Below are 12701 nucleotides of genomic sequence, written 5' to 3'. Positions count from 1 at the left end.
ACAATACTCCGATTGCAGCCTAACAAGGGTTTTATATAGCCACAGTTGGTCTTGTTGATCTGTAAGGGCTGAAAAATGTGTTGCTGGAAAAGCACAGCAGGTCAGGCAGCATCCAAGGAGCAGGAGAATCGACATTTCGGGCATAAGCCCTTCTTCAGGAATTTTTAAGGGGCCTTATTCTCTCCCTATTATTATTTCCCCCTCATGTACTTGTAAAAACCCTTTGAATTCTTCTTAACTCTATTTGCCAAAGATATCTCATGTCCTCTTTTTGCCCTCTTATTTCTCTTTTAAGTACACTCCTCCTGCCGCTCTCTATGGATGCGCTCCGTCCCTGCAGTCTGTACCTGACATATGCCTCCTTTTCCTTAACCAAAATCCCAATTTCTCTAGTCATCCAGCATTCCCTACACCAAGCAGTTTACACTCACAGGAACATATTGCCTCTGAACTCTCCTTATCTCACTTTTAAAAGCCTCCTACTTTCCAATTCTCCCTTTATCTGCAAATAACCCCTCCCAATCAACATTCAAACGTTCTTGCCTAATACATTTAAGATTGACCTTACTCCAATTTAGAACTCTAACTTTTAGATCCGGTCTATATTTACCATCACTATTTTAAAATTATGTTGTGGTTCTGCTCGCCGAGCTGGAAGTTTTTGCTGCAAACGTTTCGTTCCCTGGCTAGGGAACATCATCAGTGCTGTTGGAGCCTCGTGTGAAGCGCTGCTTTGATGTTTCTTCCGGTATTTATATTGGTTTGTTCTTGCCGCTTCCGGGTGTCAGTTTCAGCTGCAGTGATTTCACACGAGGCTCCAACAGCACTGATGATGTTCCCTAGCCAGGGAACGAAACGTTTGCAGCAAAAACTTCCAGCTCGGCGAGCAGAACCACAACAACGGATACCCGAGCTACAAATCTTCAATCAGATTTGATAGAATTATGGCCACTGGCCCCAACACCACAGTCACCTGCCCTGCCTTATTTCCCAAGAGTAGGTCAAGTTTTGCACCTTCTCTACTGGGTACATCCACATACTGAATCAGAAACTTGTCTTGTACACACTTAACAAATTCCTCTCCATCTAAACCCTGAACACTATGGCAGTCCCAGTCTATGTTTGGAAAGTTAAAATCCCTTATCGTAACCACTCTATTATGTTTACAGATAGCAGAGCTGTCCTTAAATGTTTGCTTCTCAATTTCCCTCTGACTATTGGGGGCCTACAGTTCAACCTGAATTTTCTCTTATCTCTTTTCTCACTATCTCTTTGGGTCCCACCAGAAGAGATCCAAATGAATCAAAAATGTGAAAATCCCTACCCCCTGCACCAGCTCCTCAGCCAAGTATTCACCTGCTCTATGCCACTATATCTACTCTCACTTGCCATGATGTACAGGTGCCAGTGTTGAACCGGGCTGGAGAAAGTTAAAAATCAGAATGGTGCTGGAAAAGCACAACAGGTCAGGCAGTATCCGAGGAATCCTGTTGAAGGGCTTTCGCCCGAAACGTCGATTTTCCTGCTCCTCGGATGCTGCCTGACCTGCTGTGCTTTTCCAGCACCACTCTAATCCAGACTCTGATCTCCAGCAGTTGCAGTCCTCACTTTCCCAAAGTTAAAAATCACAGAACGCCAGGTTATAATTCAATCGGTTTATTTGGAAGCATTAGCTATCAGAACGATATCCTACCACCTGATGAAGGAGTGACCCGCCGAAAGCTAGCGCTTCCAAATAAACCTGTTGGACTATAACCTGGTGTTGTGTGATGTTTAACCACTCTCACTAGCACATGGCACCAGTGTAATGCAGATATTGCAACCCCAAAAACCTACTTTTTAACCTCCTGCCCAATTCCCTACATTGTCTCTGCAGAACCTTATCCTTTTCCCATCTTGTTGGTACCTTCTGCTGCTCACTCTCCCCTTTGAGAACAGTTTGTGCCCTCCCAGAGACATCCTTGACCCTGGCACTAGGGAGGCTGCATTCCAGTCTGATGTCTTGCTGCCTGCTGCAGAAATGTCTGTCTGGAGATTCTGCTCTTACACTCAATCGCTCCGAATGTGACATACTCCTCGTGACAGTAGGGCGGTCTTGGTAGCAGAAAGCTGGCTGTTAGCGATATATTACCCTGAAAGACTATTCCCCCCCACCCCCCGGCAGCAGTATCTTGGTTGACTCAGGGATAGCTACAGGAGACTCCTTCACTACCTGCCTCCCTCTCCTATCTTTCCCAGCAGTTACCCCTCGATCTGAATATATCTGCATTTTTCCACCCTTCCTGAAACTGCCATCCATCGCACCTTCGAGCTCCTGTAATTTCCTCGTTGCTTCTAATTGCTGCTCCAATTAGTCCTCGTTATCCAATAGGATTCACATTCAACCCAGACATAATCTCCGGGGACATTGAAATTCTCCCTGATCTCCCACATCCAAGTGAAAGGACTGGGGTGGACAAAGTTAAAAATCGGCTTTTGCCCGAAACGTGGATTCTCCTGCTCCTCGGATGCTGCCTGATCTGCTGTGCTTTTCCAGCACCACTCTAATCCTGACTCTGATCTCCAGCAGCTGCAGTCCTTCACCTCTGTAAAGTTAAAAATCACACAACACCAGGTACCTGGAAGTATGTGCTGAGTTGTCACTTTTTAAAAATAAACTTTAATGCATTGTCTGAGCTGAGATGTCACCTTTTTACATGAAACCTTATGTAACCTCAGGAGTATGACTTGAAAGAAGTTCTGGGTTTTACATATTAATCAATCGAAACCTGCAGCCCCATTCTGAGTGATGAAAGACGTGTCTGCGTGGGTTTCCTCCGGGTGCTCCGGTTTCCTCCCACAGTCCAAAGATGTGCCGGTCAGGTGAATTGGCCATGCTAAATTGCCCGTAGTGTTAGGTAAGGGGTAAATGTAGGGGTACGGGTGGGTCACACTTCGGCAGGTCGGTGTGGACTTGTTGGGCCGAAGGGTCTGCTTCCACACTGTAAGTAACCTAATCTTAACAGCAACCTAGGTTAGTTCAATATATCATATCAGTTGTATGACACTTTGATCTTTTCCTATAAGTTCTGTGTCCTATGATCCCGCCCCATGTGCTGCCTGATGAAAAAGCATCGTTCCGAAAGCTTGGATTTTCAAATAAACTTGTTGGACTATAGCGTGGTGTTGTCGGATTTTTAGCTGTATTGAGCAAGAAGAACATATCCCTCCAAAAGCCGTCTCTGCACCTTGAACAATGTACAGACCCACACTATACCCAGACAAGCCAACAAGTGGTGAACCCACACTGGGTAATGAACCCAGCCAGGTGTTAGATTTGGAGGTGGGTGAGCACTTTGGTGATAGTGAGATTAGAGATTAAATTACTTACAGTGTGGAAACAGGCCCTTCGGCCCAACAAGTCCACACCGACCCTCTGAAGAGCAACCCACCCAGACCCATTACCCTACATTTAGTCCTTCACCCTAACACTATGGGCAATTTAGCATGGCCAATTCACCCTGACCTGCACATCTTTGGATTGTGGGAGGAAACCGGAGCAAACCCACGCAAACACGGGGAGAATGTGCAAACGCCACACAGACAGTTGCCTGAGGTGGGAATTGAATCTGGGTCCCTGGTGCTGTGAGGCAGCAGTGCTAACCACTGAGCCACCGTGCCACTCATTCAGTTCTGTTTACTTGAGTGATGGAAAGGGATAGGTACATATCACAGGGCAAAAGTTAAAGTTATAGCTGGAGGAAAGGTAAATATAAAAGAGACCTAAGGGGCAACTTTTTCATGCCGAGGGTGGTACGTGTATGGAATGAGCTGCCAGAGGATGGGGTGGAGGCTGGTACATTTAAGAGGCATTTGGATGGGTATATGAATAGGAAGGGTTTGGAGGGATATGGGCCGGGTGCTAGCAGGTGGGACTAGTTTAGGTTGGGATATCTGGTCAGCATGGACAGATTGGACTGAAGGGTCTGTTTCCATGCTGTACATCTCTATCACTCTATGACCAAACAGGTGGGTGAGGGTAAAGTGGTTGATGTGGTGTATATGGATTTCAGTAAGGCATTGGATAAGGTTCCCCACAGTAGGCTTTTGTACAAAATACAGAGACATGGGATTGAGGGTGATTTAGTGGTTTAGATCAGAAATTGGCTAGCTGAAAGAAGACAGAGGGTGGTAGTTGATGGGAAATGTTCATCCTGGAGTTCAGTTACTAGTGGGGTACTGCAAGGACCTGTTTTGGGGAAGCTGCTGTTTGTCATTTTCATAAATGACCTGGATGAGGGCGTAGAAGGATGGGTTAGTAAATTTGCGGACACTAAGGTCGGTAGAATTGTGAATAGTGCTGAATGATGTTGTAGGTTACAGAAGGACGTAGATAAGCTGCAGAGTTGGGCTGAGAGGTGGCAAATGACGTTTACTTTGGAAAAATGTGAGGTGATTCACTCTGGAAGGAGTAACAGGAATGCAGAGTACTGGGCAAATGGCAAGATTCTTGGTAGTGTAGATGAGCACAGAGATCTCGGTGCTGAAAATGTGTTGCTGGAAAAGCACAGCAGGTCAGGCAGCATCCAAGGAGCAGAGAATTCTTCAGGAATTCCTGAAGAAGGGCTCATGCCCGAAACGTCAATTCTCCTGCTCCTTGGATGCTGCCTGACCTGCTGCGCTTTTCCAGCAACACATTTTCAGCTCTGATCCCCAGCATCTGCAGTCCTCACTTTCTCCACAGAGATCTCGGTATCCATGTACATGGATCCCTGAAAGTTGCCACCCAGGTGGATAGGGTTGTTAAGAAGGCATACAGTGTGTTAGTTTTTATTGGTAGAGGGATTGAGTTTCGGAGCCATGAGGTCATGTTGCAGCTGTATAAAACTCTGGTGTGGCCTCATAGTTCTGGTCACCACATTAGAAGAAGGATGTGGAAGCTTTGGAAAGGGTTCAGAGGAGATTTACCAAGGTGTGACTTGGTATGGAGGGAAGATCTTATGAGGAAAGGCTGAGGGACTTGAGGCAGTTTTTGTTAGAGAGAAGAGGGTTGAGAGGTGACTTAATTGCGACATACAAGATAATCAGAGGGTTAGATAGGGTGGACAGGGAGAGCCTTTTCCCTCAGATAGTGATGGCTGGCATGAGGGGACATAACTTTAAATTGAGGGGTGATAGATATAGGACAGATGTCAGAGGTAGTTTCTTTACTCAGAGAGTAGTAGGGGCGTGGAGTGCACTGCCAGCAACAGTAGTAGACTTGCCAACTTTAAGGGCATTTAAGTCATCATTGGATAAACATATAGATGAGGATGGAATAGTCAGGATTGATGGGCTTCAGATTGGTTCCACAGGTCGGTGCAACATTGAGGGCCGAAGGGCCTGTACTGCACTGGAATGTTCTATGTTCTATGTTCTAGTTCTACTTTCTCAAAATCTCACGTAGTATTTTGACAACTTTTCCAGGTCGAACTTTGTGGGTGTGTGGATTCCGTGTCTGCGTGAGTTTCCTCAAGGTAATCTGGTTTTGTCCCACAGTCCAACGATGTGCAGGTTAGGGTGGATTGGCCATGCTAAATTGTCTCATAGTGTTCAGGGATGTGCAGGTTAGGGTGGATTGGCTGTGCTAAATTGTCTCATAGTGTTCAGGGATGTGTAGGTTAGGGTGGATTGGCCATGGGAAATTACCCCATAGTGTTCAAGGATGCGCAGGTTAGGGTGGATTGGCCATGCTGAATTGTCCCATAGTGTTCAGGGATGTGTAGGTTAGGGTGGATTGGCCATGCTAAATTGTCCCATAGTGTTCAGGAATGTGTAGGTTAGGGTGGACTGGCCATGCTAAATTGTCCCATAGTGTTCAGGGATGTGTAGGTTAGGGTGGACTGGCCATGCTAAATTGTCCCATAGTGTTCAGGGATGTGTAGGTTAGGGTGGATTGGCCATGGGAAATTACCCCATAGTGTTCAGGGATGTGTAGGTTAGGGTGGACTGGCCATGCTAAATTGTCCCATAGTGTTCAGGGATGTGTAGGCTAGGGTGGATTGGCCATGCTAAGTTACCCCATAGTGTTCAGGGATGTGTGGGTTAGGGTGGACTGGCCATGGGAAATTGCCCCATAGTGTTCAGGGATGTGTAGGTTAGGGTGGATTGGCCATGCTAAATTACCCCATAGTGTTCAGGGATGTGTAGGTTAGGGTGGATTGGCCATGCTAAATTACCCCATAGTGTTCAGGGATGTGTAGGTTAGGGTGGATTGGCCATGGGAAATTGCCCCATAGTGTTCAGGGATATGTAGATGAGGTGCATTAGTTAGGGGTAAATGTAGAGTGGTAGGGTAGGGGAATGGATCTGGGTGGCTTACTCTTCGGAGGTTTGGTATGGACTTGTTGGGCCGAAGGGCCTGTTTCCACACTGTAGGAATTTGAGGATTCTACAGGGAATTGTTTTCAGCTTGAGATGCTTGCTTGAGCCACTTTGAAGACACATCAATGATCCTTCTGCCAAACATATGACCCTCTTGAGAAGCTCTCCTGATAATGCTTGGTCCAAAACATTTGAAAAGTATGGTGCCAGAAGTTGAAGAATCTAAGTTTATGAGCCAACGTCAATGAGATTAATCTGTTAGTACTCCAGATTTTGTCACTGCCATTTGTCTTACAGTTTTAACTTTCCATGGGTCAGGACAGATTCCACATTTGGAATTTGGACAGTTAAAGAAACTGGATCACATTCCCTGGGACTTCCTGCTGTGGAAAACAAGCCCTTTGTGGACAGCCAAGGATCAGACCATGTTCCACTTTAGTTTTGATGATTACGAGAATAACATCAGCAAGGCATACACATCCAGGCACGCTCTCCATACCTCTGTCCATTGGTTGCTAAACCAACAACTAGTAATTTCCTCCAAATAGTGTTCTGAAGGTAATGCCTTCCTGAGATTCCCTTGCTCTGTTTACCGACCAGTATCCACGTTTGGCATCTACCTTGGGGAAGAACGTGTGAACAAATCATCGGATTCCAATGTCTTGGAATCTTGTGCGGGAATCTCTTTAAGGAAGTTCAGACTTCTCTGGTCTAGACAGTGCCTGATTACACTGTTGTTCCTTACTACACATGGAACTGAATGCCATCCATCTGTATGCTGGGTGGCATTTAGTTCGATGTGTACTGACTCTGTAGTTATATAGTGAGTCACCCTTACCCTGCTGAATAAACCCTGACTCTGTACACTTACACAGTGAGTCACCCTTACCCTGCTGGACCTTCCATTTCTACCCTTACCACTGACACCCTCCTTCGACTGACTGAACTGGTCCTCACCCTGAACAACTTCTCTTTCCAATACTCCCACTTCCTCCAAACTAAAGGAGTTGCCATGGGCACCCGCATGGGCCCCAGCTATGCCTGCCTCTTCATAGGATATGTGGAACAGTCCATCTTCCGCAACTAACCTGGCACCACCCCCCACCTTTTCTTCCGCTACATCGATGACTGTATCGGCGCTGCCTCATGCTCCCACGAGGAGGTTGAACAGTTCATCCACTTTACCAACACCTCCCACCCCGACCTCAAATTCACCTGGAATGTCTCAGACTCCTCCCTCCCCTTCCTAGACCTTTCCATTTCTATCTCGGGCGACCAAATCAACACGGACATCTACTATAAACCGACTGACTCCCACAGCTACCTAGACTACACCTCCTCCCACCCTGTCCCCTGTAAAAACGCCATCCTATATTCCTAATTCCTTCATCTCCGCCGCATCTGCTCCCAGGAGGACCAGTTCCAATACTGTACAGCCCGGATGGCCTCCTTCTTCAAGGATCGCAGATTCCCCCCAGACGTGATCGACGATGCCCTCCACTGCATCTCCTTCACTTCCCGCTCCTCCGCCCTTGAGCCCCGCCCCTCCAACCGCCACCAAGACAAAACCCCACTGGTTCTCACCTACCACCCCACCAACCTCTGTATACAGCGTATCATCCGCCGTCATTTCCGCCACCTCCAAACGGACCCCACCACCAGGGATACATTTTCCTCCCCTCCCCTATCAGCGTTCCAAAAAGACCACTCCCTCCGTGACTCCCTCGTCAGGTCCACACCCCCCACCAACCCAACCTCCACTCCCGGCACCTTCCCCTGCAACCGCAAGATATGCAAAACTTGCGCCCACACCTCCTCCCTTACTTCTCTCCAAGGCCCCAAGGGATCCTTCCATAACCGCCACAAATTCACCTGCACCATCATCTATTGCATCCGCTGCACCCAATGTGGCCTCCTCTATATTTGGGAGACAGGCTGCCTACTTGTGGAACGCTTCAGAGAACACCTCTGGGACACCCGGACCAACCAACCCAACCACCCCGTGGCTCAACACTTTAACTCTCCCTCCCACTCCACCAAGGACATGCAGGTCCTTGGACTCCTCCATCGCCAGACCATTACAACACGACGGTTGGAGGAAGACCGCCTCATCTTTCGCCTGGGAACCCTCCAACCACAAGGGATGAACTCAGATTTCTCCAGTTTCCTCATTTCCCCTCCCCCCACCTTGTCTCAGTCGAATCCCTCGAACCGCCTTCCTAACCTGCAATCCTCTTCCTGACCTCTCCGCCCCCACCCCACTCCGGCCTATCACCCTCACCTTAACCTCCTTCCACCTATCACATCTCCATCGCCCCTCCCCCAAGTCCCTCCTCCCTACCTTTTATCTTAGCCTGCTTGGCACACTCTCCTCATTCCTGAAGAAGGGCTTATGCCCGAAACGTCAAATTTCCTGTTCCTTGGATGCTGCCTGACCTGCTGCGCTTTTCCAGCAACACATTTTCAGCTCTGATCTCCAGCATCTGCAGACCTCACTTTCTCCTGCTGGATAAACACTGACTCTGTACAGTTACACAGTGAGTGACCCTTACCCTGCTGAATAAACACTGACTCTGTACGGTTACACAGTGAGTGACCCTTACCCTGCTGAATACACCCTGACTCTGTACAGTTACACAGTGAGTGACCCTTATCCTGCTGAATAAACACTGACTCTGTACGGTTACACAGTGAGTGACCATTACCCTGCTGTATAAACACTGACTCTGTTCAGTTACACAGTGAGTGACCCTTACCCTGCTGAATAAACACTGACTCTGTACAGTTACACAGTGAGTGATCATTACCTGAATAAACTATGACCGTGTACAGTCACACAGAGAGTGATCATTACCTGATTAAACCTTGACCCTGTACAGTTACATAGTTAGTGATCATTACCTGAATAAACCCTGACCCTGCACAGTTACACAGAGAGTGATCATTACCTGAATAAACCCTGACCCCGCACAGTCACACAGAGAGTGATCATTACCTGAATAAACACTGACCCTGTACAGTTACACAGAAAGTGATCATTACCAGAATAAACCTTGACCCTGTACAGTTACATAGTTAGTGATCATTACCTGAATAAACCCTGACCCCGTACAGTCACACATAGAGTGATCATTACCTGAATAAAGCCTGATCTTGTACAGTTACACAGTTAGTGATCATTACCTGAAAATACCCTGACCCTGTACAGTTACACAGAGAGTGATCATTACCTAAATAAACCCTAACCCTGTACAGCTACACAGAGATGATCCTTCCCTGAATACACCCTGACCCTGTACAGCTACACAGAGAGTGATGATTCCCTGAATAAACCCTGAACCTGTACAGTCACACAGAGTGATCATTACCTGAATAAACCCTGACCCTGTACAGTTACACAGAGTGATCCTTACCTGAATAAACCCTGATACCATACAGTTACGCAGAGAGTGATCCTTCCCTGAATAAACCCTGACCCTGTACAGTTACACAGAGAGTGATCATTACCTGAATACACCCTGACCCCGTACAGTCACACAGAGAGTGATCATTACCTGAATAAACCCTGACCCTGTACAGTTCCACAGAGAGTGATTCTTCCCTGAATAAACCCTGACCCTGTACAGTTACACAGAGAGTGATCATTACCTGAATAAACCCTGATCTTGTACAGTTACACAGTTAGTGATCATAACCTGAATAAATCCTGACCCTGTACAGTTACACAGAGAGTGATCCTTCCCTGAATAAATCCTGACGCTGTACAGTTACACAGTTAGTGATCATTGCCTGAATACACCCTGACCCTGTACAGTTTCACAGAGAGTAAACATTACCTGAATAAACCCTGACCCTGTACAATTACACAGAGAGTGATGACTACCTGAATAAAGCCTGACCCTGTACAGTTACACAGAGAGTGATCATTACCTAAATAAACCCTGACTCTGTACAGCTACACAGAGAGTGATCCTTCCCTGAATAAACCCTGACCCTGTACAGCTACACAGAGAGTGATCCTTCCCTGAATAAAGCCTGATCCTGTACAGTTACACAGAGAGTGATCATTACCTAAATAAACCCTAACCCTGTACAGCTACACAGAGAAGATCCTTCCCTGAATAAACCCTGACCCTGCACAGCTACACAGAGAGTGATCATTACCTGAATAAACCCTGACCCCACACAGTCACACAGAGAGTGATCATTACCTGAATAAACACTGACCCTGTACTGTTACACAGAGAGTGATCATTACCAGAATAAACCTTGACCCTGTACAGTTACATAGTTAGTGATCATTACCTGAATAAACCCTGACCCCGTACAGTCACACATAGAGTGATCATTACCTGAATAAAGCCTGATCTTGTACAGTTACACAGTTAGTGATCATTACCTGAAAATACCCTGACCCTGTACAGTTACACATTTAGTGATCATTGCCTGAATACCCCCTGACCCTGTACAGTTTCACAGAGAGTAAACATTACCTGAATATACCCTGACCCTGTACAGTTACACAGAGAGTGATCATTACCTGAAAATACCCTGACCCTGTACAGTTACACAGTTAGTGATCATTACCTGAAAATACCCTGACCCTGTACAGTTACACAGTTAGTGATCATTGCCTGAATACCCCCTGACCCTGTACAGTTTCACAGAGAGTAAACATTACCTGAATATACCCTGACCCTGTACAGTTACACAGAGAGTGATCATTACCTGAATAAACCCTGACCCTGTACAGTCACACAGCGAGTGATCATTACCTGAATAAAGCCTGACCCTGTACATTTACACAAGAGTGATCATTACCTAAATAAACCCTAACCCTGTACAGCTACACAGAGATGATCCTTCCCTGAATAAACCCTGACCCTGTACAGCTACACAGAGAGTGATGATTCCCTGAATAAACCCTGACCCTGTACAGTCACACAGAGTGATCATTACCTGAATAAACCCTGACCCTGTACAGTTACACAGAGTGATCCTTACCTGAATAAACCCTGATTCCATACAGTTACGCAGAGAGTGATCCTTCCCTGAATAAACCCTGACCCTGTACAGTTACACAGAGAGTGATCATTACCTGAATACACCCTGACCCCGTACAGTCACACAGAGAGTGATCATTACCTGAATAAACCCTGACCCTGTACAGTTCCACAGAGAGTGAGTCTTCCCTGAATAAACCCTGACCCTGTACAGTTACACAGAGAGTGATCCTTCCCTGAATAAACCCTGACCCTGTACAGTTACACAGAGAGTGATCCTTCCCTGAATAAATCCTGACGCTGTACAGTTCCACAGAGAGTGAGTCTTCCCTGAATAAACCCTGACCCTGTACAGTTACACAGAGAGTGATCATTACCTGAATAAACCCTGATCTTGTACAGTTACACAGTTAGTGATCATAACCTGAATAAATCCTGACCCTGTACAGTTACACAGAGAGTGATCCTTCCCTGAATAAATCCTGACGCTGTACAGTTACACAGTTAGTGATCATTGCCTGAATACACCCTGACCCTGTACAGTTTCGCAGAGAGTAAACATTACCTGAATAAACCCTGACCCTGTACAGTTACACATAGAGTGATGACTACCTGAATAAAGCCTGACCCTGTACAGTTACACAGAGAGTGATCATTACCTGAATAAACCCTGACCCTGTACAGTCACACAGCGAGTGATCATTACCTGAATAAAGCCTGACCCTGTACAGTTACACAGAGAGTGATCATTACCTAAATAAACCCTGACCCTGTACAGTTACACAGAGAGTGATCATTACCTAAATAAACCCTGACCCCATACAGCTACACAGAGAGTGATGATTCCCTGAATAAACCCTGATCCTGTACTGTTACACAGAGAGTGATCCTTCCCTGATTAAACCCTGACCCTGTACAGTAACACGGAGAGTGATCATTATCTGAATAAATCCCGACCCTGTACAGTTACGCAGTTAGTGATCATTGCCTGAATAAACCCTGACCCTGTACAGTTACACAGAGAGTGATCATTAACTGAATAAACCCTGACTCTGTACAGTTACACAGAGAGTGATCATTAACTGAATAAATCCTGACCCTGTACAGTTACACAGAGAGTGATCCTTCCCTGAATAAATCCTGACGCTGTACAGTTACACAGAGAGTGATCATTAACTGAATAAACCCTGACCCTGTACAGTTACACAGAGAGTGATCATTACCTGAATAAATCCTGACCCTGTACAGTTACACAGAAAGTGATCCTTCCCTGAATAAATCCTGACGCTGTACAGTTACACAGTTAGTGATCATTGCCTGAATACACCCTGACCCTGTACAGTTTCACAGAGAGTA

At 46.4% G+C, this 12701-nt stretch overlaps 1 protein-coding gene across 1 annotated transcript in view; it reads right to left on the bottom strand.

The window, feature by feature from the left end:
• LOC132835169 (pentraxin-related protein PTX3-like) overlaps positions 1 to 12701 on the bottom strand; it is a 57584-nt gene that overhangs the window by 43698 nt on the left and 1185 nt on the right. The gene's annotated exons all lie outside the window — the stretch shown is intronic.

This window comes from Hemiscyllium ocellatum, chromosome 44 (genome assembly GCF_020745735.1).
Source record: "Hemiscyllium ocellatum isolate sHemOce1 chromosome 44, sHemOce1.pat.X.cur, whole genome shotgun sequence".
Lineage (NCBI taxonomy): Eukaryota > Metazoa > Chordata > Chondrichthyes > Orectolobiformes > Hemiscylliidae > Hemiscyllium > Hemiscyllium ocellatum.
Note: the sequence above shows the minus strand (reverse complement) of the source record. Positions and strands in the feature narration are given on the sequence as shown.